The sequence below is a fragment of the Panthera pardus genome, unplaced genomic scaffold (genome assembly GCF_024362965.1).
Source record: "Panthera pardus isolate Hobbes unplaced genomic scaffold, ASM2436296v1 HiC_scaffold_22, whole genome shotgun sequence".
Taxonomy (NCBI): domain Eukaryota; kingdom Metazoa; phylum Chordata; class Mammalia; order Carnivora; family Felidae; genus Panthera; species Panthera pardus.
Window position 1 is genome coordinate 44992947 of NW_026526788.1, and position 25666 is coordinate 45018612.

Below are 25666 nucleotides of genomic sequence, written 5' to 3' on the forward strand. Positions count from 1 at the left end.
GAAGAAGATTAGAGTAGAGATAAATAATACAGAAACAAACAAACAAACAAACAAACAAACAGTAGAACAGATCAATGAAAGTAAAAGCTGGCTTTTTGAAAGAATAAACAAAATTGATAACCCCCCAGCCAGACTTTCAAAAAGAAAAAAGACACAAATAGATAAGATCACAAATGAAAGAGGAGAGGTAACAACCAACACCACAGAAATACAAACAATTATAAGAGAATAGTATGAAAAATTATATTCCAACAAACTGGACAATCTGGAAGAAATGGACAAATTCCTAGGAACTCACAAACTACCAACACTGAAACCATAAGAAATAGAAAATTAGAACAGACCCATAACCAGCAAAGAAACACAATTAGTAATAAAAAATCTCCCAAGAAACAGGAGTCTTGGGCCAGATCATTTCCTAGGGGAGTTCTACCAGACATTTAAAGAGCAGTTAATACCTATTCATCTCAAACTCTTTCAAAAAATAGAAACGGAAGGAAAGCTTCTACACTCATACTATGAAGCTAGCATTACTTTGTTTCTAAAACCAGACAAAGACCCCATTAAAAAGGAGAATTACAGGTCAATATCCCTGATGAATCAGGATGAAAAAATTCTCAAAAAGATACTAGCAAATCGAATTAAACATAACAGTAAAAGAATTATTCACCATGGTCAAGTGGGATTTATGCCTGGGCTGCAGGGCTGGTTCAATATTTGCAAATCAAGCAACACAATACACCACATTAATATAAAAAGGATAAGAACCATATGATCCTGTCAGTAGATGCAGAAAGAGCATTTGACAAAATATAGCATCCATTCTTGATAAAAACCGTCAACAAACTAGGGATAGATGGAACATACCTCAACATTAAAAAATTCCATATTTGAAAGACTCACAGCTAAAATAATCTTCAGTGGGGAAAACCTGAGAGCCTTTCCCCTGTGGTCAGGAACATGACAAGAATGCCCACTCTCATTATTACTATTTAACATAATACTGGAAGCCTTAGCCTCCGCAATCAGACAACAAAAAGAAATAAAGGTCAGACAAATAAGCAAGGGAGATATCAAACTTTCACTATTTGCAGGTGACATGATACTGTATGTAGACAACCCAAAAGACTCCACCAAAAAACTAATGTATGAATTCTAGAACTAATATACGAATTTAGCAGAGTCACAGGATATAAAATCAACATGCAGAAATTGGTTGCATTTCACACATCAATAACAAAGCAACAGAAAAAGAAATCAATCCCATTTATAACTGCACCAAAACCAATAACATACCTAGCAATACACCTAACTAAAGAGGTAAAAGATCTGTACTCTGAAAACTATAGAATACTTATGAAAGATTTTGAAGAGGACACAAAGAAATGGAAAGACATCCCATGCTCATGGATCAGAAGATCATTGTTAAAATGTCTATATTACCCAAAGCAATCTACACATTTAATACAATCCCTATCAAAATACCACCAGCATTTTTCACAGAGATAGATCAAACAATCCTAAAATTTGCATGGAACCACAAAAGACCCCAAATAACCAAAGCAATCCTGAAAAAGTAAAACAAAACTAGAGGTATCACAATCCTAGGTTTCAAGCTGTATTACAAAGATGTAGTTATCAAGACACTATGGTACTGGCACAAAAACAGACACATAGATCAATAGAACATAATAGAAAACCCAGGAACGGACCTATAACTATATGGTCAGCTCATCTTTGACAAAGCAGGAAAGAGTATCCAATGGAAAAAAAGACAGTCTCTTCAGAGAATGGTGCTGGGAGAACTGGACAGTGACATGCAGAAGAATGAAACTGGACCACTTTATTACATCATACACAAAAATAAATTCAAAATATATGAAAGACCTAAATGTGAGAGAGGAAACCATAAGAATCCTAGAGAATACAGGCAGAAACATCTTTCACTTTGCTGTAGCAACTTTTTTTACTGGTTGTGTCTCTGAAGGCAAGAGGAACAAAAGCAAAAATGAACTATTGGGACTTCATCAAAAAGCTTCTGCACAGTGAAGATAACAATCAACAAAACTAAAACACCACCTAAGGAATGGGAGAAGATATTTGTAAACAACATATAAGATAAAGTTGTAGTATCCAAAATCTGTAAATTACTTATCAAAGTCAACACTCAAAAAAAACCCCTCAAAAAACAAAAAAAACAAACAATCCAGAGAAGAAGTGGATAGAAGTCATGAATAGATACTTTTCTAAAGAAGACATCCAGATGGCTAACAGACACATGAAAAGATGCTCAACATCACTCATCATCAGGGAAATCCAAATCAAACCCATGATGAGATGCCATCTCACACCTGTCAGAATGTCTAAACTTAATAATGCAAGAAACAACAGATGTTGGTGAGGATGTAGAAAAGGGGAACCCTCTTGCATTGCTGGTGGGAATGCAAACTGGTGCAGCCACTCTGGAGAACAGTATGGAGTTTCCTCAAAAAACTAAAAATAGAACTACACTATGAACCAGCAATTGCACTATTCACTATTTACCCAAAGGATACAAAAATACAGATTCAAAGGGGCACATGTATCCCAATGTTTATAGCAGCATTATTAACAATAGCCAAACTATGGAGGGAGCCCAAATGTCCATTGACTAATGAATGAATAAATAATATAATAATATGTGGGAGATATATGTATATATATGGGAATATTGCTCAGCTATCAAAAAGAATGAGATCTTGCCATTTGCAATGACATGGATGGAGCTAGAATATATTATGCCAAGTGAAGTAAGTCAATCAGAGAAAGACAAATATCATGATTTCACTCATATGTGGAATTTAAGAAACAAAACAGATGAGCATATGGGAAGAGGAGGAAAAGAGAAGAAAGGGAAACAAACCACAAGAGACTCTTAATGATAGAGAAAAAACTGAGGGCTGACGGAGGGAGGTGGATAGAGGCTGGGCTAGATGGGTGATGGGTATTAAGGAGGGCATTTGTGATGAGCACTGGGTGTTGTATGTAAGTGATGAAATCTACTTCTGAATTAGTTTCTACTTCTGAAACTAATATTGCACTGTATATTAACTTAAATTTAAAGTAAAAAAACCCAAAATGGTAGTTTGGTGGCATTTTTAATCACCCTTCTCCCACTCTCTTTCTAGCTGGTGGCAGTTTTGGTCTTGATTGGTAGTCTAGTTCCAAGTTCTCCTTGAATCAGAGGGAGTAGTAAGAACCTTACTTACAAATTATTGTGTACATCTGTTAGAATGGCTATCATAAGAAAGAGCAGACATAACAAATGCAGGTGAAAATGTGGAGAAAATCTTCCCCCTTATATAAAGAAGCAAATTGAAGATAGTGTATTAGAGGGTGGATCAGTCCCTTGATATCATTCAGACTGCAATCCAGTTCTTTGAGTAATAAAAACAACTGCACTCATCTTACAAATTGAGTCTTTATAAGAACAGAAAGGATCTATAGAAGTGATTCAAAGCCCACCTATCCTTTTTACCAGTCCCAAGAGAGTACAGTACCAAAGGAACACTTCTGATCAGTGCATCATGGTATTGGAGTCACCAACGAAATCACAGTGGTTGAGCACTGGATGGAACAATGCTTTACTGACATAAAGTGACAGAACAAAATCAACTTCACTAGTGGGCATTGGTCCCCAGGCCCAGTGGGTGTATTCTGGTGGCTGAGTCATGGCAATTGGCCTAAGCACACCTCTCCTGCCACAGTGGAAGGAACCTTGTCCCTTTCCACATAAGACAGGTATAACAGTGGATTGGTCAGGTACCATGTGATGCATATCCTTTAAGCAGAGACAAAAGAACATTCAGAAAGTTAAACAAGGAGCAATATATCCAAAGTGATAAGCCTGACACAGGCTATATAGGCTCTTTCTCTTTGTATCAGGAAGCACTCCATACCCAAGGTCTATTCTCATGTGGCTGAATGGGGGGTCAAAAGCCTGCATGCATGAGACTGTCTTTATAAACAATTTCCAAATAAGGTATAAAATACTGAAACAATTTGTTAACAGGTTTATCTAATTTTGGCTTATTATAGAGGAACTAAAAATATTTGGGCTTGTTAATAAATATGTGCCACACTGAAAAAATTCCTATGAGGAAGAATATACTAGCAGAAATTATGAAATGCATTAAAAAATTTGCCAATCTACAGATTGCTGGGATAACAGTCTATACATGCTTACTTCTTGGTTTTTGCAAGAATTTAAGGTTTCTAAAAGTTAATAATTCTAATCAATATATGTAATTAAAACCACTAGAACTAATAAAGAAAATGAGTTCGTACAGGGAGAATAGGATGTGTTTCTGGTAAGATAAGGTATAAGGCATGGAAATGTGCTTTTGTTAAGGGGAAAAGCAAAATTGTTTAAAGGAGAATAGTCATTTCAGAATGAAAAAAGGAGGGATAATGGCTAAAAATTAAATAAATGGAACTAAAAAAAGGAAGAGAGAAAAAAATCTTATGTGGTCCAAGTGGTTAAAATGGAATTAATTCATTATAAGAATTTAAAAAATAAGCTTTGATACCAATACTATGCCTATCAAAATTAAAACATAATTCTCTTTCATTTGTTGAACAAAGTTTTCTTGGACTATTGGTGTGCTCTTAATAAGAGATTATGAAAAGTTGTTCTTTACCCTTTTTGTAATCTATCTTCAAAGAAATATTTTGTGTCTTACCAAAATATTTTCCTGCATCTCATGTTGTCATTAGCAAGTCTTTGATTACTTGGAAGAATTGAGTCATCTCTATTCAAAGATCTAAGCCTTTTTACAAGAGCTACGGTTTTTCACGACTAGGTAACTTCCTGTGTTTGCCTAGAAATCTTGTCACTTTGCTTAAATAGATAACCCAGAATGTATTTAATCAAGTGTTGATACCTTTTGATTTTTTCTTTTTAGAAACTTCTCTTTGTCAATTTTGAAATGAAGTCTTTTTGACCTCAAGATAACTTTGGGATATTTAAGAGAGTCCCTGGAACATCTCAAAATATTTTTCGTCTCTCCTTATAAAAGAGACATGTTATACTAATTAGGCTAGTTTGACATGTTGAATTACAATGGAAGCATTGTCAAATAAGAAAAGATGTTAAACCCTTTTTAGGTTATATTTGTTTGGATATATGTTAATATGTGTTCCAGAAATTGTATGGAATTCCTAGAAATCAATATGTCTTGGTATTACGTTATTAGTCATAATCCTCAGCCCAACAGACAAGTTGTAAATGGAACCAAGGCAATGTCTCCAAACTCTCCAAGCATGAAGATCCGACCCCCTTTGTGGGCCACAAGCTGCCTAATGCACAGCTCACCTTCCCAAGACAACACTCAGTCAGATTTAACTGTTCTGAAAGTGCACACAAACTGTAATGTGGTCTCCAAATGACTGAAGAAAGAACCAAAACACTTAGCAGCAGGAGGTCAAAGGACGTTGTAAGTAGTGACACTATGAGAATGTCCAACAGAAGCAACACAGCAATCTCTCTGGGGCCCAGTAAAAATAGAATCCACTTGGACAAAAAACAACACAAACAAAAAACCTCACAGATGGAAACTGAAACACATCAAGCTTCTAATAATTGCTGAGAAGGAGCTCCTAGCAATCACCTGCCTCTCCACCTGTAAACGGATATGCAGATCACAGATCTAGGCCTTGTCAGAGGAGGGACTGAGAGCCACCCAGAAACCCAATGGTGGCTTTTTTTTTACCTTCCCAAAAGCTCCAGGGGACAAATTCTTGGTGCATTCCTTCTGCCTCAGGATCAAGGGGGACACAGAATAAGGGGCTCTTATCTTGGGTGTTGGTAAGACTATCCCCACCTCCCTTTTCCCAAGGCTGGGGTCCCCTTGAACCCCTTTATGACCTGAGGTCAGAGGTGCCTTGAGGGACACCCAGGGCCAGCATGGGAGGGCTGCTCACATGTCCAGGAGAAGTAGACATTAAAATAACCCTTACAGGTTTTTGGCTTCTCTATCTTGCTCCTGTAGTGCCTGGTGCCCTGGTGGAAGGGTCTCCAGGCTGGGAGGCGGTGCAGGAAGCTCCCTGTGCTCAGCAATGGAGGTGGCAGCAGCAGGAAAAGGAGCAGGAGCAGGGAGAGTGCAGGGCCTGGCACCCAGAGGCTGCTGCTCCCCATTTTCTTAGTTGTCCCTGAGGCCCCACTCTCTCCTGGAGCAGGGGGATCAGCGCTGGCCATGCCCGGCCACCACAGGCTTCTGCCTCATCTGCTGTCTCCCCTTCAACCCTGTGTCCTGGAGCCTTGTTCTCTCAAGCTCTTTCTCCAAGGTGCTCTTAGAGCCTCCACCTGGTACCTGCCCTTTGGGCCGAAGAGGCAAACAGCTGGATCTGGGGCAGTAGTCCCACTACCTGAGTGGCCCTTCCCTGCCCCACAGAGACAGAATTCCCTGTGATGTCCCTTATGATGGACAGGAAGGTTGGCATGGTGACTTTGTGACCTGCAGCTCTGCTCGGTGTCCTGCCTGTTGACAACCCCAGGCAGGAGTCATGGGATCTTTGGATGGGGGATAAGATGAGGCCTCCATTTGTCTCTTACCCTAAACCCTCACAGGTGGCCACTAAAATCCTCAAGACTGTGACTTTTTGTATATCAAAGAAGGCAGCTGAGGTGGTTTAGATGAGGACATCCCTGTGAGTGTCCAGGAGGTTGAGGAACTGGGAGACTAGAGTACAATAATAAATGGTCATTGGTGTGAACACTGAAGTCACCCATGGACATGGAAGAATCTAAAAGGCCTAGAAGGTTTGTGTAAACATTCAAAATTCTTTGTGAATAAGGGACATTCTTGTTATCTACTGCTGTGTAACAAACCACCCAAACGTAGTGACATACACGAGAACCATTTTATATGTGCACAGGTTCTATGGATCAGACATGCAGAGAGGGCTGAGTGGGGATGGCTTCTCTGTGCCCCATGGAAAATCATGGGCATAGACACCTCTGAGTCTGATTCCGTTACTTAGACTGTGATGTAAAAAAGTATTTATAAATTCATCAATCAACTTATTCTGTTTTGTTTTCTTTATTTTGTATGCACAAAGGAAGAGTGATACACCATAAAAATCATTCTAAGCCTAAAATAGATCTTTCAATACACATTACATAAAAATTACAAGTGATGAAAAGCATGGTGTAGGTGTGATTTTTTTGAATGGTATTTAAAAACGTAGGATATCTTAAATAAATGATATTTTGGAATTAATGGAATTAGTATACATCTCTCATTAGCATATTAGCTTTTCTTTGCTTCACATCCTTTGTAAGACTTGGTATTATCACATTTTTATATTTATCTATTGATTAGACATCTCATTGTGGGCTTAACTGGCATTTTCATAATTTCTGGTAGGATTGGTTTTTTGTTCAAGAGATTTTGGGTCACTCATTTTTCTTCATTTGTGAAGCACTGTTTCCTACCTGTACCCATTTCATGATTTGGGTGTTTAGCTTTTTCATACCAATTCCTCAGCATTTCTTACATAATCTGCATACTAATCTTTTATCAATTGTTGTGAATAACTTTTCCAAGAATGTAGCTGTTCACTCTATTTATTGCCTTTTAATAAACCAGAAGTTCTTGATTTTAATGGAGTTGATGTCATTTTTAAAAACTTTTAAGATTTGAACTGTTTTTGTATCTTATTTAAAAAATTCTTCCTCGTTGGGGTGCCTGGGTGGTTCAGTCAGTTAAGTGTCCGACTTTGGCTCAAGTTATGATCTCACGGTTTGTGGGTTCCAGCCCTGTGTTGGGCTCTGTGCTGAAGAGCTCAGAGCCTGGAGCCTGCTTTGGATTCTGTGTCTCCCTCTTCCTGTCCTTCCCCTGCTCGTGCCCTGCCTCTTGCTGTCTCTCAAAAAGAAATAAACATTAAATTTTTTTTTTGAAAAAAAAATTCTTCCTTGTTAAAGTGGGACACATTTTATATTAAAGTTTTAAAGATTTGATTTCACATTGAAGTATTTAATCAACCCATAATTAAATAATAAGTGTGATTTGTGTCAGGAATTTAACTTCATGTTTTATCATATAGAGCAATGTGTCTCAGCACTATCCTTTTTGATTTGTTGACTATTCCATCTTCTAAATGATTTGCTTGTCACGTCTGATGTGCTCCAAGTCCCATGTAGGTGTTGATGTACTCTCTTATCCATTCCATTTATCCATCTATTGGCTTACGTTTGTAGTGTCAGTACTACACTATCTTAATTATTATAGTCTGGATGAGTTCATAATTTTCCTTGCTGTCCCTTCGTCTGGTAGGGAAGGATTGTGCTTCCCTGCCACATTCATAGCAGGCTTGGACTTGATCCCACCAATGAAATGTTAACAGAAGTACATGTGCCACTTCTGGACAGAAACTTTAAGAATCTAGGTATGATAAAGGTAGACCCAACAGCCTGGTACCTGAGCAACTGTGTTGTGCAATGCCCTCCTGGGAACCTGAGGCAGATATGTATATGCAGGAGAGTGAGAAATATGAGTGGAAAATAAAGTTTGTGTTTTCAAGCCTATCAGATTTGAGTGTTGTTAACAGAAGATAATCCAGCCAAATTGGATACACACAGAGCATCGGTTACGTAATCTAACATACAGAGTTCAACGCAAGCCTTAGCAGGGTAAGGTAAATCATCCACCTTATTTTTCTTATGGTAATTGTTCACTATTTGCTTTTTGATGTACATTTTAGAATCAGTTCATTAATTCTCCACTCCCCCAAACCCTCCTTTTTTAATGATCGCTTTTTTTTTATTTTGAGAGAGAGAGGTGGGGAGGAGCAGAAAGAGAGTTAGAGAGAAAGAATCCCAAGCAGGCTCTGCGTTGTTAGTGCAGAGCTGGATGCGGGGCTCGGATCCACCAACTGTGAGATCATGACCTAGACCCAAATCATAAGTTGGATGCTTAACTGACAAGAGTCACACAGGCATCTCCTCCCAAAACCCTCTTAATATTTGATGACAACATTAAATATATAGATATACTTGGGGAGATTTGAATCTGCCATCTGGACTCCCCATATCAGTGAACCTGGGCTTTTCTCGAGTAACATTTATTTAGGTCTTTTCAATGCCTTTAATATAAAATTCCCTATGAAGACCTTGATCTCTTTTGCCATTTTTAAACTGTTTATTGGTGGTGTGGAGAAATATATTAATTTATTAATTATTCCCCAAGTTTCTGGCTCAACTTATTCTAAAACATATCTGTAGAATCATTTGGGTTTTCCCACCATATTACAGTACTTCTCCAGTTAAATGCTATCTAGTAGCTGTGATGGAGGAATTCTTGATCTTAAAGAGAATGCTTCTTACACATTAGCATTAGGAATTATCTATATTGAAGGCTTTTGATAGAAATCCTTTATGAGATTAGGGCATTTTCCTACTACTCTTTGTTTGTTACAAATCATGAATAGTGTTGCATTTTATCTAAATTATTTTTCTGCATATTTTGTGAGGAATATATATTTTATTCAGTGATCTCTGAATATTAATACCTGTAAAACCAATTTTAACATTTTATTTAAAAAAACTATGAGCACCTGGGTGGCTTAGTTGGTTGGGTGGCCGACTACAACTCAGGTCATGATTTCATGCATGGTCTGTGAGGTTGAGCCCCACGTCAGGCTCTGTCCTGAGCACTCAGAGCCTAGAGCCTGCTTCCGATTCTGTGTCTCCCTCTCTCTCTGCCACTTCCCTGCTTGCTCTCAGTCTCTCTCTCAAAAATAATAAACAATAAAAAAATAAAAAAAAACCAGCTTGGCTGTGAAAATATGGTTAAAACACTGCTGGATTAAATTTACCATTAGTTTATAATTTACTTATGATTATGAGAGAAGCCGGCCTATAATTTTCTATTTTAGTGCTGTCTTTATCTGGTTTTGATATTATGTAATACTAGCCTCATAAAATGCACTTGGGAGTGTTTTTACTTTCTTTCCTCTTGGAAAGACTTTGAATATGATCACAATAATCTGCTTCTTGAATATTTGGTATGATATCATCTGTGCCTGTTTTCTCTGTGGGAAGTCTTGAAGTTACCGATACAATTTATTTAATATTTACTGAATGTTATGGACTGAATTGTAGCCTCCATCCCCCAATTCATATTTTGAACCCTAACCTGCAATGTGACTGCTTTTGGAGATGATAGAGCCTTTAAGGGGGTGATTAAGGTTAAATGAGGTCATGAAGGTGGGCTCTAATCCTACCGTCTGATGTCCTTCCAAGAAGAGGAAGAAACACCAGAGCTCTCCTTCCATGCAACACAGAGAAAAGGCCAAGTGAGCACAGAGCAAGAAGGCAGCTGTCTGCAATTCAGGAAGAGAGGTCTTTTCAGAGACCAACCATACTGGCACCTTGGACTTGCAGCCTTCAGAACTGTGAGAAAATACATTTCTGTTGTTTAAGCTACCCAACTGGGGTACTGTGTTATGCCAGCCAGAGCCAACTAACACGCTGGATTACTTAGTGCTTCTATTTCTTTTGTAACTCATTTAGCTATTATATTTTTCTAAGAATTTGAACACCTATTCACATATATTCGTATAAAGTTGTTCAGAATATGTTTGACTTTATATTTCTGCTCTACCTACAGTTATATTTTCTTTGTAATTCCTACTGTAAGTTAATTATGTCTTTTCTTACTCTATGTATTCACAACAGAGAGGATATTGCTCCCCAAGGGGGTGGAAATTCATCTGTTTTTAATTATAAGGCACAGTACATTAGGGAATAGAGTAAATCTGCAGTATTAACATTTCATGGGAGGTTATAAGGAAAAAAATTGTTTAAAAAAGCTCTTGGCAGGGGCGCCTGGGTGGCTCAGTCGGTTAAGTGTCCGACTTCGGCTCAGGTCACGATCTCGTGGTTCACGAGTTGAGCCCCGCGTCGGGCTCTGTGCTGACAGCTCGGAGCCTGGAGCCTGCTTCTGATTCTGTGTCTCCCTCTCTCTCTGACCCTCCCCCCATTCATGCTCTGTCTCTCTCTGTCTCAAAAATAAATAAACGTTAAAAAAAATTAAAAAAAATCTCTTGGCAGAGTTTACAATGAAAACATAGTCTGGGTACTCACTGTTATCTGCTACAATCATCCCATTTCACAACTGAGGAGGGTCATCAAAGGCAGAGAGGAAGACGATGTGGTAACTTTATTCTCTAATCTGTTCTGCACTCCATCTGTTGCCATTGCACCAACAATTCAGTTACCTGAGTCGCTTCTTCCATCTCCTCTCAGCTGTCACGTCACTACAGGGCAAAGCTCTAGGTTGTTCAAGCCTTGGCACAATGGACACCTACTCAGAAGCCATTCCCATCAGTCCCCACCTTCTTAGCCCTTGCCTATTCCACCCTCAATAGGTAGTTAGGTTCCCAGGTACATTTGCATTCCATCAGGTCATAGAACTCACTGTTACCTGGTACAATCATCCCATTTCACAACTCAGGAGGATGACCAAAGGCAGAAAGGGAGAGGGACAGCATAGATTACTATCATTTGTAGATCCACATGAATTTTAGAGGTTTTATTCCTATTTATATAAAAAATGCCATTGGGATTTTTTTTTTTTTTAAGAGAGAGAGAGCAAGCACAAGAAGAGGAGAGGGGAAGACGGAGAGAGAGAGAATTTGAAGCAGGCTCTACGCTTAGTGCACAGCCTGATGTGGGGTTTGATCCCATGTCCCTGGGATCATGACCTGAGCTGAAATCAAGAGTTGGATGCTCAACCAACCAAGCCATCGAGGTGCCCCACCATTGGGATCTTGATAGATATTGCATTGAATCTATAGATGGCTTTAAGGAGTATGGACATTTTAATAATATTATTTCTTCTGATCCATGAACACAGGATATCTTTCCATTTATATATACTCCTTCATCAATGACTCACAGTTTCAGTATGCTGATATTTTTTACCTCCTTGGTTACATTTATTTCTAAATACTTTATTGTTTTTAATCTTATTGTGAATGGGATTGCTTTCATTTCTACTTTTTCAGACAATTCATTGTTAGTGTATAGAAATACTAGTAATTTTTATATGTTGATTTTGTATTCTGCTACTTTACTGAATTTAATAAATTTTAATAGTATTTGGATTCTTTGGATTTCCTACATAAAATATCATGTCATCTGCAAACAGAATATTTTACCTTTTCCTTTCTGATTCGGATGCCTTTTATTTCTCCTGTATTATTGCTCTGGCTAGGACTTTCAGTACCGTGTTTAATAAAAATAATGATGGTGGGTTACCTTGTCTTATTCCTGATCTTAAAAGAAAACCTTTCAATCTTTGCTCATAGTATGACATTGACTGGGGGACTGTCATATAAAGCCTTTATTATGTTAAGGTACAGTCCTTCCATATACAATTTTCTGAGGGTTTTTTTAAATCATGAATGGATATTGATTTTGTCAACGATTTTTCTGAATCAATTAACATGATCATAAGATTTTATTCTTTCATTCTATTAATGGGATGTATCACATTTATTTATTTGTGTATGTTGAACCATCCTTGCATACCAGGCATGAATCCCACTTGATTATGGTGTTTGATCTTTTTAATGTGCTGCTGAATTTGGCTTGCTAGCATTTTGGGGTGGGGGTGATTTTGGCATTATAATCATCAGTGATATTGGCTGGTAGTGTCCTTTCTTGTGGTTTCTTTATCTACCTCTGGCATTAGGGTAATATTGCCTTGTGAAATGAATTTTGGAGTCCTCTTCAAGGTTTTGGAAGAGCTTAAGGACTGGTATAAATTTTTCAAATGTTTGGTAGAATTTGCCAGTAAAACCTTCTGGTTCTGGGCTTTTCTTTTTTGGGAGGTTTTTGATTATTGATTGAGTGTCCTTACGATCAGTGTGTTCTGATTTTTTATTCATGATTCAATATTGGTAGGCTGTATTTTCTAGGAATTTTCCATTTCTTCCAAATCATCCAATTTGTTGGTGTATAATTGTTCACAGTAGATTTTTATGAACCTTTGGATTTTTGTAGTATCAGTTTTAATGTCTTCTCTTTCATTTATAATTTTATCGATTTGGGTCCTCTTTCTTTTTTTCTTGATTAGTCTAAGTGTATCAATTTTGTTTATGTTTTTAAAGAACCAGCTATTAACTTTTGTTAATCTTTGTATTTTTTTGTTTTTGATTTCTGTTCTAATCTTTATTATTTCCTTCCTTCTGTTAATTTTATGCTTAGATTATTTTTGCTAGTTTATTGAGATGTAAAGTAAGGTTGTTTATTTGAGATTTTTTTCTTGATGTGTTTATTGTTATAAGCTTTCCTCTTAGTCTGTTGTTTTCCCGCATCCTATACATTTGGTATGCTTTGATTCCATTTTCATTAAAAAAAAAAAAAGTGTATATATATATATATATATATATATATATATATATATATTTAATTTTCCATTTTATTTACTCCTGATCCACCGATTGTTCAAGAATATGCTGTTTAATTTATATGTATTTGATATTTTCTAGGTTTCCTCATGTTATTCATTTCTAATTCCATAATTCCATACCTTTGTAGTTACAAAAGATACTCGGTATTTCAATCTTCTCAAATTTTCTAAGACTTGTTTTGTGGCCCATTACATGATCTATTTTAGAAAATGTTTCATTGGTTCTTGAAAAAATTGTGTATTCTGCTGTTGTTGGATGAAATGTAACATATATATATCTTAGTTGTTCAAATCTACTGTTTTGTTTTCAATTCTGTTTGGATGGTCTTTCTATTGTTGATACTGGGATATTAAAGTTCCCAACTGTTATTGTATTGCTATTTATCTCTTCTTCTGTTCTGCTAGCAATTTATTTATATATTTAAGTGCTGTGATGTTGGGTGCATAAATGTTTAAAATGGTTATATCTTCCTGATGGTTTGACCTCTTTATCATTATATAAGTACTTTCTTTGTCTCTTGATCACTTTTTACATAAAGTATATTTTATTTGACTTAAGTATAGCTATCACTGCTATCTTTGGGTACCATTTGCTTTAAATATATTTTTCCTCCCCTTCATTGTCAAGCTATGTGTTTCTTTAGGGCAAAGTGAATCTCTTGTAGGCAGAGTACAATTGGATCTTTTTTTGTTTTTATCCATCCAGTCATTGTATGTCTCTTGATTGAAGAATTTAATTTTTTTTCTCATTAATTATTGACAGGTAAGGACTTACTATTGTAATTTTTAAAATTGTTTTTGACTGTTTTGTAGGTCCATTGTCTCTTGCTTCTTATCTTGCTGTTGTTTTGTTATTTGGTGACATTTTGCAGGTCTTTGCTTTGGTTTCTTTTTCATAATCTTTGTGTATCTACTATAAAGTTTTTCGTTTGTGGTTATCAGGATGCTTACATAAAATATCTTTTTTTGAAGCATAATTAACATACAGTGTTCTATTAATTTCAAGTGTAAAACACGATTCACATGATTCAACAATTCTGTACATTACTCAGTGTTCACCATGATAAATGGTGCTCAGTCACCATCTGTCACTAAACAATGTCAATACAATATTATTGACTATATTCCTTATGCTGAAATTTTCATCTCCATGACTTATTCCTTTCATAACTGGAAGTCTGTACTTCTTAATCTTCTTTACCTATTTCGTCCACTCCCCACTCACTTCCCTTCTGGCAAACACCAGTCTGTTCTTTGTATTTAAAAGTCTATTGTTTGTTTTTTTGTCTCTCTGCTGTGTTTCACAGATTCCACATATAAGTGAAATCATATGGCATTTATCTTTCTCTGACTTACTTCATATTTACAAAATCCTACTTGAAGCTGACAACTTAATGTTGATGCCATATATAAACTTTATTCTTTTACTTCACTGACCCTCTCATTTTAGGTTATCAAAGTTATAATTAATATACTTTTATATAGTGTATTCAATAACAAATTGCTGTAGTTATAGTTAATAATTTCTTTAAATATTTATTTATTTATTTATTTATTTATTTATTTATTTATGGTTAATACTTTTTTATTTTTATTTTTTTAATTTTATTTTTTAAATTTACATCCAAATTAGTTAGCACATAGTACAACAATAATTTCAGGAGTAAGTTCCTTAATGCCCCCTACCCATTTAGCCCATCCCCCCCTCCCACAACACCTCCAGTAACCCTCTGTTTGTTTTCCATATTTAAGAGTCTCTTATGTTTTGTCCCCCTCCCTGTTTTTATACTATTTTTGCTTCCCTTCCCTTATGTTCAACTGTTCTGTGTCTTAAAGTCCTCATATGAGTGAAGTCATATGATATTTGTCTTTCTCTGACTAATTTCCCGTAGCATAATAACCTCCAGTTCCATCCAAATTGTTGCAAATGCAAGATTTCATTCTTTTTGATTGCTGAGTAATACTCCATTGTATATATATACCACCTCTTCTTTATCCATTCATCCCTCGACGGACATTTGGGCTCTTTCTATACTTTGCTATTGTTGATAGTGCTGCTATACATTGGGGTGCATGTGTCCCTTCAAAACAGCATACCTGCATCCCCTGGATAAATACCTAGTAGTGCAATTGCTGGGTCATAGGGTAGTTTCATTTTTAATTTTTTGAGGAACGTCTATAGTGTTTTCCAGAGTGGCTGCACCAGTTTGCATTCCCACCAGCAGTGCAAATGAGATCCTCTTCCTCCACATTCTTGCCAACATCATGGTTGCCTGAGTTGTTAATGTTATCCATTCTGACAGGTGTGAGGTGGTATCTCATTGTGGTTTTGATTTGTATTTCCCTGACGATGAGTGATATTGAGCATTTTTTCATGTGTTGGCTGGCCATATGGATGTCTTCTTTGGAGAAGAGTCTATTCATGTCTTTTGCCCATTTCTTCACTGGATTATTTGCTTTTTTTGGGTGTTGAGTTTGATAAGTTCTTTATAGATTTTGTATACTAACCCCTTCTCTGATATGTCGTTTGCAAATATCTTCTCCCATTCTGTTGGTTACCTTTTAGTTTTGCTTATTGTTTCCTTTGTTGTGCAGAAGCTTCTTATTTTGATGAGGTCTCAGTAGTTCATTTTTGCTTTGTTTCCCTTGCCTCCGGAGATGTGTTGAGTAAGAAGTTGCTGCAGCCAAGATCAAAAAGGTTTTTGCCTGCTTCCTCCTTGAGGATTTTGATGGCTTACATTTAGGTCTTTCATCCATTTTGAGTTTATTTTTGTGTATGGTGTAAGAAAGTGGTCCAGGTTCATTCTTCTGCATGTCGCTGTCCAGTTTTCCCAGCACCACTTGTTGAAGAGACTGTCCTTATTCCATTGGATATTCTTTCCTGCTTTGTCAAAGATTAGTTGGCCATATGTTTGTGGGTCCATTTCTGGGCTCTCTATTCTGTTGCATTGATCTGAGTCTCTGTTCTTGTGCCAGTACCATACTGTCTTGATGATTACAGCTTTGTAGTATCCTTGAAGTGTGGGATTGTGATGCCTCCTGCTTTGGTTTTCTTTCTCAAGGTGGCTTTGGCTATTCGGGGTCCTTTCTGGTTCCATACAAATTTTAGGATTATTTGTTCTAGCTCTCTGAAGAATGCTGGTGTTATTTTCATAGGGATTGCATTGAATGTGTAGATTGCTTTGGGTAGTATCGACATTTTAACAATATTTGTTCTTCCCATGCAGGAGCATGGAATCTTTTTCCATTTTTTTTTTGTGTCTTATTCAATTTCTTTCATAAACTTTCTATAGTTTTCAGTGTATAGATTTTTCACCTCTTTGGCTAGATTTATTCCTAAGTATTTTATGGTTTTGGGCACAATTGTAAATGGGATCAATTCCTTGATATCTCTGTCTGTCGCTTCATTGTTGGTGTATAGGAATGCAACTGATTTCTGTGCATTGATTTTATATACTGCCACATTTTGCTGAACTCATGAATCAGTCATAGCAGTTTTTTGGTGGAAAATTTTGGGTTTTCCACATAGAGTACCATGTCATCTACGAAGAGTGAAAGTTTGACTCCCTCCTGGCCGATTTGGATGCCTTTTATTTCTTTGTGTTGTCTGATTGCAGAGGCTAAGACTTCCAATACTATGTTGAATAACAGTGGCAAGAGTGGACATCCCTGTCTTGTTCCTGACCTTAGGGGGAAAGCTCTCAGTTTTTCCCCATTGAGGATGATATTACCGTTGGGTCTTTCATATATGGCTTTTATGATCTTGAGGTATACTCCTTCTATCCCTACTTTCTTGAGGGTTTTTGTCAAGAAAGGATGCTGAATTTTGTCAAATGCTTTCTCTGCATCTATTGAGAGGATCATATGGTTCTTGTCCTTTCTTTTATTGATGTGAAGAATCACATTGTTTTGTGGGTATTGAACCAGCCCTGTATCCCAGGTATAAATCCCACTGGGTTGTGGTGAATAATTTTTTTAATGTATTGTTGGATCTAGTTGGCTAATACCTTGTTGAGGATTTTTGTATCCATGTTCATCAGAGAAATTTGTCTATAGTTCTCCTTTTTAGTTGGGTCTCTGTCTGGTTTTGGAATCAAGGTAATGCTGGCTTCATAGAAAGAGTTTGGAAGTTTTCCTTCCATTTTTATTTTTTGAAACAGCTTCAAGAAAATAGGTGTTAACACTTCCTTAAATGTTTGGTAGAATTCCCCTGGAAAACCATCTGGCCCTGGACTCTTGTTTTTTGGCAGATTTTTGACTACTAATTCAATTTCCTTACTGGTTATGGGTCTGTTCAAATTTCCTATTTCTTCCTGTTTCAGTTTTGGGAGTGTATATGTTTCCAGGAATTTGTCCATTTCTCCCACACTGCCCATTTTATTGGCATAAAACTGCTCATAATTTTCTCTTATTATTGTTTTTGTTTTTGCTGTGTTGGTTGTGATCTCTCCTCTTCCATTCTTGATTTTATTTATTTGGATCCTTTCCTTTTTCTCGTTGATCAAACTGGCTAGGGGGTTATCAATTTGGTCAATTCTTTCAAAGAACCAGCTTCTGGTTTCACTGATCTGTTCTACTGTTTTCTTGGTTTTGATAACATTAACATTAATTTCTGCTCTAATCTTTATTATTTCCTGTCTTCTGCTAGTTTGGGGTTTTATTTGCTGTTATTTTTCCAGCTCTTTAAGGCGTAAGGTTAGGTTGTGTATCTGAGATCTTTCTTCCTTCTTTAGGAAGGCCTGGATTACTATATACTTTCCTCTTATGACCACCTTTGCTGCGTCCCTCAGGTTTTGGGTTGTGGTGTTATCATTTTCATTGGCTTCCATGAACTTTTTAATTTCTCCTTTAACTTCTTGGTTAGCCCATTCATTCTTTAGTAGGATGTTCTTTAGTCACCAAGTATTTGTTATCTTTGCAAATTTTTCTTGTGGTTGATTTCGAATTTCATAGCATTGTGGTCTGAAAATATGCACGGTATGACCTCAGTCTTTTTGTACTTGCTGAGGGCTGATTTGTACCCCAGTATGTGGTCTATTCTGGAGAACATTCTATGTGCACTGGAGAAGAATGTATATTCTGCTGCTTTAGGATGAAATGTTCTGAATATACAAGTTAAGTCCATCTGGTCCAATGTGTCATTCAAAGCCATTGTTTTTCTTGCTGATATTTTGATTAGATGATCTGTCCATTGCTGTGAGTAGGGTGTTGAAGTCCTCTACTATTATGGTATTACTATCAATGAGTTTATTTATGTTTGTGATTAATTGATTTATATGTTTGGGTGTTCTCACATTTGGAGCATAAATGTTTACAATTATTAGGTCTTCTTCGTGGATAGACCCCTTAATTATGATATAACGCCCTTCTTCATCTCTTGATACAGTCTTTATTTTAAAGTCTAGATTGTCTGATATAAGTATGGCTACCCTCGCTTTCTTTTGTTGACCATTAGCATGCTGGATTGTTCTCCATCCCTTTACTTTCAATCTGAAGGTGTCTTTAGGTCTAAAGTGTGTCTCTAGTAAACAGCATTTTGATGGATCTTGTTTTCTTATCCATGCTGTTACCCTATGTCTTTTGACTGGAGCATTTAGTTCATTGACATTTAGAGTGAGTACTGAAAGATATGAATTTATTGCCATTATGTTTCTTGTAGAGTTGGAGTTTCTGGTGGTGTTCTCTGGCCCTTTCTAGTCTTTGTTGCTTCTGTTCTTTTTATTTGTTTTTTTTCCCCATCTTTTCTCCCCTCAGAGAGTCCCCCTTAAAATTCCTTGCAGGGCTGGTTTAGTGGTCACAAACTCCTTTAATTTTTGTTTGTCTGGGAAACTTTTTATCTCTCCTTCTATTTTGAATGACAACCTTGCTGGATAAAGAATTCTTGGCTGCATATTTGTCTGATCAGCACATTGAATATATCCTGCCACTCCTTTCTGGCCTTCCAAGTTTCTGTGGATAGGTCTGCTGCAAACCTGATCTGTCTTCCCTTGTAGGCTAAGGACTTTTTTCCACTTGCTGCTTTCATGATTCTCTCCTTGCCTGAGTATTTTGTGAATTATACTATGATATGCCTTGTTGATGGTCAGTTTTTGTTGAATCTAATGGGAGTCCTCTGTGCTTCCTGGATTTTGATGTCTGTATCTTTCCCCAGGTTAGAAGTTTTCTGCTATGATTTGCTCACATAACCCTTCTACCCCTATTTTTCTCTCTTCCTCTTGTGGGACCCCTAGGATTCTGATGTTGTTCCTTTTTAATGAGTCACTGATTTCTCTAATTCTTGTATCCTGCTCTTTTGCCTTAATCTCACTCTTTTTTTTCTGTTTCATTATTCTCCATAAGTTTGTCCTCAATATCGCTGATTCTCTGTTCTGCCTCATCCATCCTTGCTGCCGTGGCATCCATTTGAGATTGCAGCTCAGTTATAGCAATTTTTATTTCATCCTGACTAGTTTTTACTTCTTTTATCTCTGCAGAAAGGGATTCTAATCTATTTTCGACTCCAGCTAGTATTCTTATTATCGTGATTCTAAATTCTTGTTCAGACATCTTGCTTGTATCAGTGTTGGTTAAGTCCCTGGCTGTCGTTTCTTCCTGCTCTTTCTTTTGAGGTGAATCCCTTTGTTTCATCATTTTGAAGGGAGAAAAGGAATTAATGAGGTAAAAAAATTAAAATTAAAATAAAAAATCTTAAATTTTTAAAAAATTAAAAATAAACACACAAAAAAATCGAATAAATGATGCTAGATTCTAGATGTGTTTTGTTCTGGGTGTTGAAAGAGGCTTGATAGATTAGAGAAAAAAGGGGAAAGAAAGAAAGAAAAAGGAAATCGTTTGAAAATTTGAAAAAAATGAATACACAGAAGGAGACTAAAATGAAATGATGGAAGTAAAATAAAATTTGAAAAAATTTACACAAATTAAAAAATATAGTAGAAAAAAATTAAAGAAAAATATTTTTAATCAAAATTGAAAATAAAAATGAATTTTTTCTCTTTCTGCTGATTTCTCTGGTTCAGGTTGTACAGATTGTTGTGTTAATCCTCAGATCAGTTTTCTAGGTGTGCAGGATGGCTTAGTGTTGTTCTGGCTGTATTCATGGATGTGAGACACACAAAACACTTCCATGCTGTTCCGCCATCTTGGTTCCTCCCCTTTGGTTAATACTTTTTAAACTTTAAACTAGTGTTCTACATGAATTATGCACTACCATTACAATATTAGAGGATCTGACTTCCACAGTATTTTTGAAATTACTAGTGAGTTTTACAAATATATTCTTATGTTTTCATGATGTTAATTTTTCTTTATTTATGCTTGATGACCATCCTCTAACATTTCCTGTAAGGCAGGTCTCCTGGTGATGATCTCCTTCAGCTTTTGTTCACTGGGAGTATTTTTCATCTCTTCTTCATTTCTAGAGTACAGCTTTGCTGGGTAAAGTATTTTTAATTGACAGGTTTTTTTTTTAATATTTGAATATATCATCCTTCTTTCTCCTGGCCTACAAAGTTTCTGCTGAGGAATCCAACCTAGGTCTGATGGGGCTTCTGTGTTTGTGGTAACTTGTTCTGCTTGCTGCTTTCAAAATTCATTCTTTAACTTTGGACAATTTACTTAGAATGTGTCTCAGTGTAGTGTTTTTGTTTTTGTTTTTGTTTTTTTGGCTCAACTTATCTGGGTCCTTTGGGCCTCATGAAGCTGGATGTCCATTTCTTGTTCCACATTTGGTTACTTTTCAACCCCTATGGTTTACAAATATTTTCCCATTCTCCTTATCTTCTCATTCTGGTATTCTTATAGTTCATAGTTCTGCTGATACTGTCTCATAATTAAGTCTTTCTTTACTCTTATTTCATTTTCTTTTTGTTCCTTTGATGGGATAATTTCAAATGACTTTTTAGTTCATTGATTCTTTCTTTTGTTTGGTCACATTTGCTTTGCTGTTGAAGCTTTCTATTGTATTCTTTAGTACAGTCATTGTATTCTTCAGATCTAGTATTCTATTTGCTTTTTTGATGGTGCTAACCTTAAAAGTAAAACTGTCAGACATTTTATCAGCAAAAATGGGGTTATTCAGGAATAGCAGAGAATTGCAATTTGGGACAAGTAAGCTACAGCAAAACCATAGGCAAGTTCTGAGAACAAAGGAGAGAAATGTTCTTTTATAGAGGAAAAGGGGAATTTGGGAGGGTTGCTTTAAACAAAACATCTATTGAAGTAAACTAGAGGTTCAAAGTATAGTGAGTTCATTGGTTAAGTTGAAACAGACTCACTGGGTGGGCTGTTGCCAAGAGTGGAGAAAAGCTTTTCTACCTCCTGCTGGGGTAGCAAAGTAGTAGCTAAAATACTATGGACTTACAAGGTTCATCTTCTCTTGGGTTTGCAACTCATGATGGGCGGTAGGGCACAAGAGCTCCTCCTGCTGGCCTCCTAACTCCATTTTAGTAAGGTTTCCTTTTATTAATTTCCACATTTCCCCCTTTTGATCAAGATCTTTTCAAGCATCACTGAGTAAGAGTCAGGTTTTCCACATTTACTGGTTTTGTCCCTCAATGCCAGGAAAGACCTTACCTGGTTATTATGTTCTACATCAGAGGAACCACTTACAGACACATTTAAGCAACAAGAGCTCTCAGACATTTCCCATATAAAGTCTATGTCTTCTCAAGGCATCTGGGTGGCTTAGTCTGTTTGGCATTAAAGTTTGGCTCAGGTCATGATCTCATGGTTCCTGAGTTTGAGTCATGCATTGGGCATCATTTCCCAGTTCGTGAGTTTGAGCCCTGAATCGGACTCTGCACTGTCAGTGCAGGGCCTACTTTAGATCCTCTGTCCCCTTCTCTCTCTGCCTCTTCTCCACTTGTGCTCTCTCTCTTTCTCTCTCTTCCTCTCTCTCAAAAATAAATAAACATTAAAAGAAAATAAAATCTGTATCTTCTTAATGTCATAAGTGTTGGAAATCATCTCAAAGTGTTGAGCTAGCCAGTCAGCTGAGTGTCTGACATCAGCTCAGGTCATGATCTTGCAGTTGGTGAGTTTGAGCCCTGCGTTGGGCTCTGTGCTGACTGCTTGGAGCCTGGAGCCTGCTTCAGATTCTGTGTCTTCCTCTCTCTCTGTCTGCCCCTCCCCTTATTGTGCTCTCACTCTCAAAAATACATAAACATTAAAAAAAAATTTTAAGTGTTGAGTCAGCATCACCTTATGGGATATGTCATCTATACAAAGGCTGACAGACAAGTAAAGAATAAAAAGTAATGTGACAATTCCAAATTGCATTATGGTTCTAAGTCAGGACTCCACTCTAGGTCTGCAAGCCACCAACTGAAACATTTATTGGCACTATTCTGACTTAGGAGAGGAAAGTTTTTCCTATGAAGGCTAACCCAAAGTCATGTATCCTTCCTGGAAGTTTCTATTTACAGCAGCCATGAAAATGGAATAGTGAACACTGCAGAATATACTGAAAAAAAACTGAGTGCATTTGGGAAGATATGGTGAAGGTATAAACATAAAGCAATAACTAATGAACTTTTTGCAAGAATAGCAAAACTTCAAAAATGTTTAAAAACAATATTTCTCTCAAAATAACTGTTTACAATCAAATGTATTGGCAGTAATACAGTCTGTAAAATTGTAAATTAAGAAATCATGAATTTGGATAAGAGTCCAGGGTCAGTTCATAGTTCAGATAAAGAAAAGACTTTTGTGAATTCTGAACCTTCTAACCCTTCAGAAAAAGCAGGTGGAAGAGTTATTTGTTATAGGATCATGATAAGGCTGTTTCTGAAAGACTATAATCATGGAAGAGTTTTCTCCCTTTTGCAAGAGTTAGGGAAAGGAATATAAGGGTCCCCCCGCCCCCAACCCAGAAAAGAGATAGAAGAAACAACAGTGAGAATAAAGGCTGGTCCAGACATCTTGGGAAAGCTGTCTTGTCAGATGTCATCTGCTTCAACTCTAGAAAATCCTTACTTTCTCATCAGCAGAATGAGTACAGGTCCAATCAGGTTTGGTGCTTTCTTTAGATGTGTCATATGAATCCAAGAATCTATTCCTGGAGTTTGGCAGCACAAGGGTTGGTTAGCAGTTCCTGATAAGAACCTTTCCAGCAAAGATAAAGAGTCTTTCTGGAGGTGTCCTTTCCAATAGACAAAATCTCCAGGTTGCGAGGTATGATGCCTAAGGTCAACATCTGGGAGTACACTATGAAAAGATTGTTCTACCAAAGCATGATTATTTTTAAATAGAAGCCATTAGGGCTTTACAATATTGAAGTATATATCCTTTTATCCATTGTGGGTCAAAGGAGGCAGGGGCCAAGTGCATTCAACATCCTGTGACTAGCTCAAGGGATGAGTCCATGAGTATCAACAGGGATGGATCTGAGATTTAGAAGGACTAATAGCAGTGCTTTTGGCAAGATGGTTGAAAGTCTCTACACATTTTGCCAAATGAGTCTTAATAGTGATGTTTATGTGTCTGACTAACCCTGAGGATTAAGGATGGCATGCACAATAAAAGTCTTGTGAAAACTCTCCAGACAGCACAAATTTGTCAAGGCACCCAATCAGTAAAATGGGTTCCCCAATCATTATGGAGTTTGAGGGTGGTTCCCCAGGTAGGGACAACATTTTCTTGCAGAATTTGAGCTACAAAATAAGCACTGTCCTGTCTATAAGGGAAAACTTCAGTCCAGTGAGAAAACATACAAACCATGACTAAAACATCTTTACATCCACAAGATGGGGAAAGCTGTATGAAATCTATTTGTGAAAACAGGTTTAACTGGATTATACTTTGAACAGGTGGGACAAGAGAGGTCTTATTAATGCTTTTTATGTATGTACAATGGTAAGTAGTGAGAATTTTAGAATTTCTGGTAGGGCTGGACTGTTATTTCGTACAAACTAGAGTTTTTATCAAGCCAACAGTTATTAGATTTCCAATATTGCTTTTCCCTTTCTGGGGCCAACTGTTGGGTATCTCTTGTCAATTTTTTCAAATTATCATTTGGGGAAATATTCCTTTGGATATGACAGAGGTTTGGCTATTGGTTTCCTTGACAGCAGAGTTTTTGGTGGAAGTATCAGTGATGTGGTTTACTTTTGCTTCTAGGGATTGAGACTGGAATGCCCAGGAACCTTAATAATACCCAGAGCAGCCAGCAAATGTATGGTATCTAATAAATATTGGGCGGAGGAGCCATTTTAAATTTTATCCCCAATTGGAGGTAAGAATACCTCATTGTTTCCATAATATTCCAAAGTCATGAGCTACCCCAAAGACATACTAACTATTGGTATAAATGTTTGTGCTTTTACCCATGACTAAGGTAACAAGCTCAAACAAAGGCATATAACTCAGCCTGTTGACCCAAAATAGCCAAAGGTAAAGGTACTGCCTGAAAGACTTCAAAAAGAAGTTGCAATAGCGTACCAATCACAATTTTTATCATTTTCATACTTTAAATAAAAACCATCAGTAAGCCGTGAAGAATCCGCAATTGGTAGAGGAGATTCGTATACATTGTCATGGGGAGTCAAAAAGTAATATGTCAGCATCAAGCAGTTGTGAAGGGTTTTGTTTAGATCCAAATGCATTCCTTGCTCTGAGGTCAAATGCCCTAAGTATTGAACCTGAATTTGAGCAAAGTGCAATTTTCTCTAGAGCTTTTATGTCTTTTTAAGGCCAAAGATTTTAACAGGTGGATGCTATCTGCCTGTGAAGAGATGTGAGAAGGGGAGTATTGAAACACACTGTCTAAGTATTTTTAACAAAGTAGAGCCTGAAGAAAATGTTCTATCATCCAAATCAGCTTCTAAGGTTTGTAAAAAGTAAGAAGGACTCTGTGAAACCCTGGGGCATTACTGTCCTGGTGTATTTCCATTCTTCCCATGTGAAAGCAAAAAGACAGTGGCTATCCTTCTCAACTGGAATGCTAAAAATGTGCTGCATAGACTAATTACAGTGAAAAGTTTTCTTTCAGTGGGAATGGATGTTAGTGGCACATGGAGGTTAGGATCAACAGGGTACCAAGGGATAATAGTGCCACGTATTGCTTGAATATCCTGGAAAAACTTCCATCCCAAGTCATTGGCTTTTCTCACAGGAAAATAGGGGCACTGCAGAGACCAGTGCAGGGAATAGTCAGGCCTTAATTCTCATAATCTTCTATTATGGGCTTAATGCCTTGAAAGGCTTCTTTATTT

General features: G+C 36.9%; 1 protein-coding gene and 1 long non-coding RNA gene across 2 annotated transcripts in view; one reads left to right on the top strand and one right to left on the bottom strand.

Annotated features, from left to right (window-relative positions):
• The window catches only part of LOC128779016 (uncharacterized), a 58396-nt gene that overhangs the window by 22698 nt on the left and 10032 nt on the right, over nt 1-25666 (bottom strand). The gene's annotated exons all lie outside the window — the stretch shown is intronic.
• Nucleotides 6588-25666, top strand: part of ZNF488 (zinc finger protein 488) — a 103233-nt gene continuing 84154 nt past the window's right edge. Inside the window, exon 1 of the mRNA XM_053909679.1 lies at nt 6588-6799. The gene's annotated coding sequence lies outside the window, so the exon portion shown is untranslated. The remainder of the gene's footprint in view (nt 6800-25666) is intronic.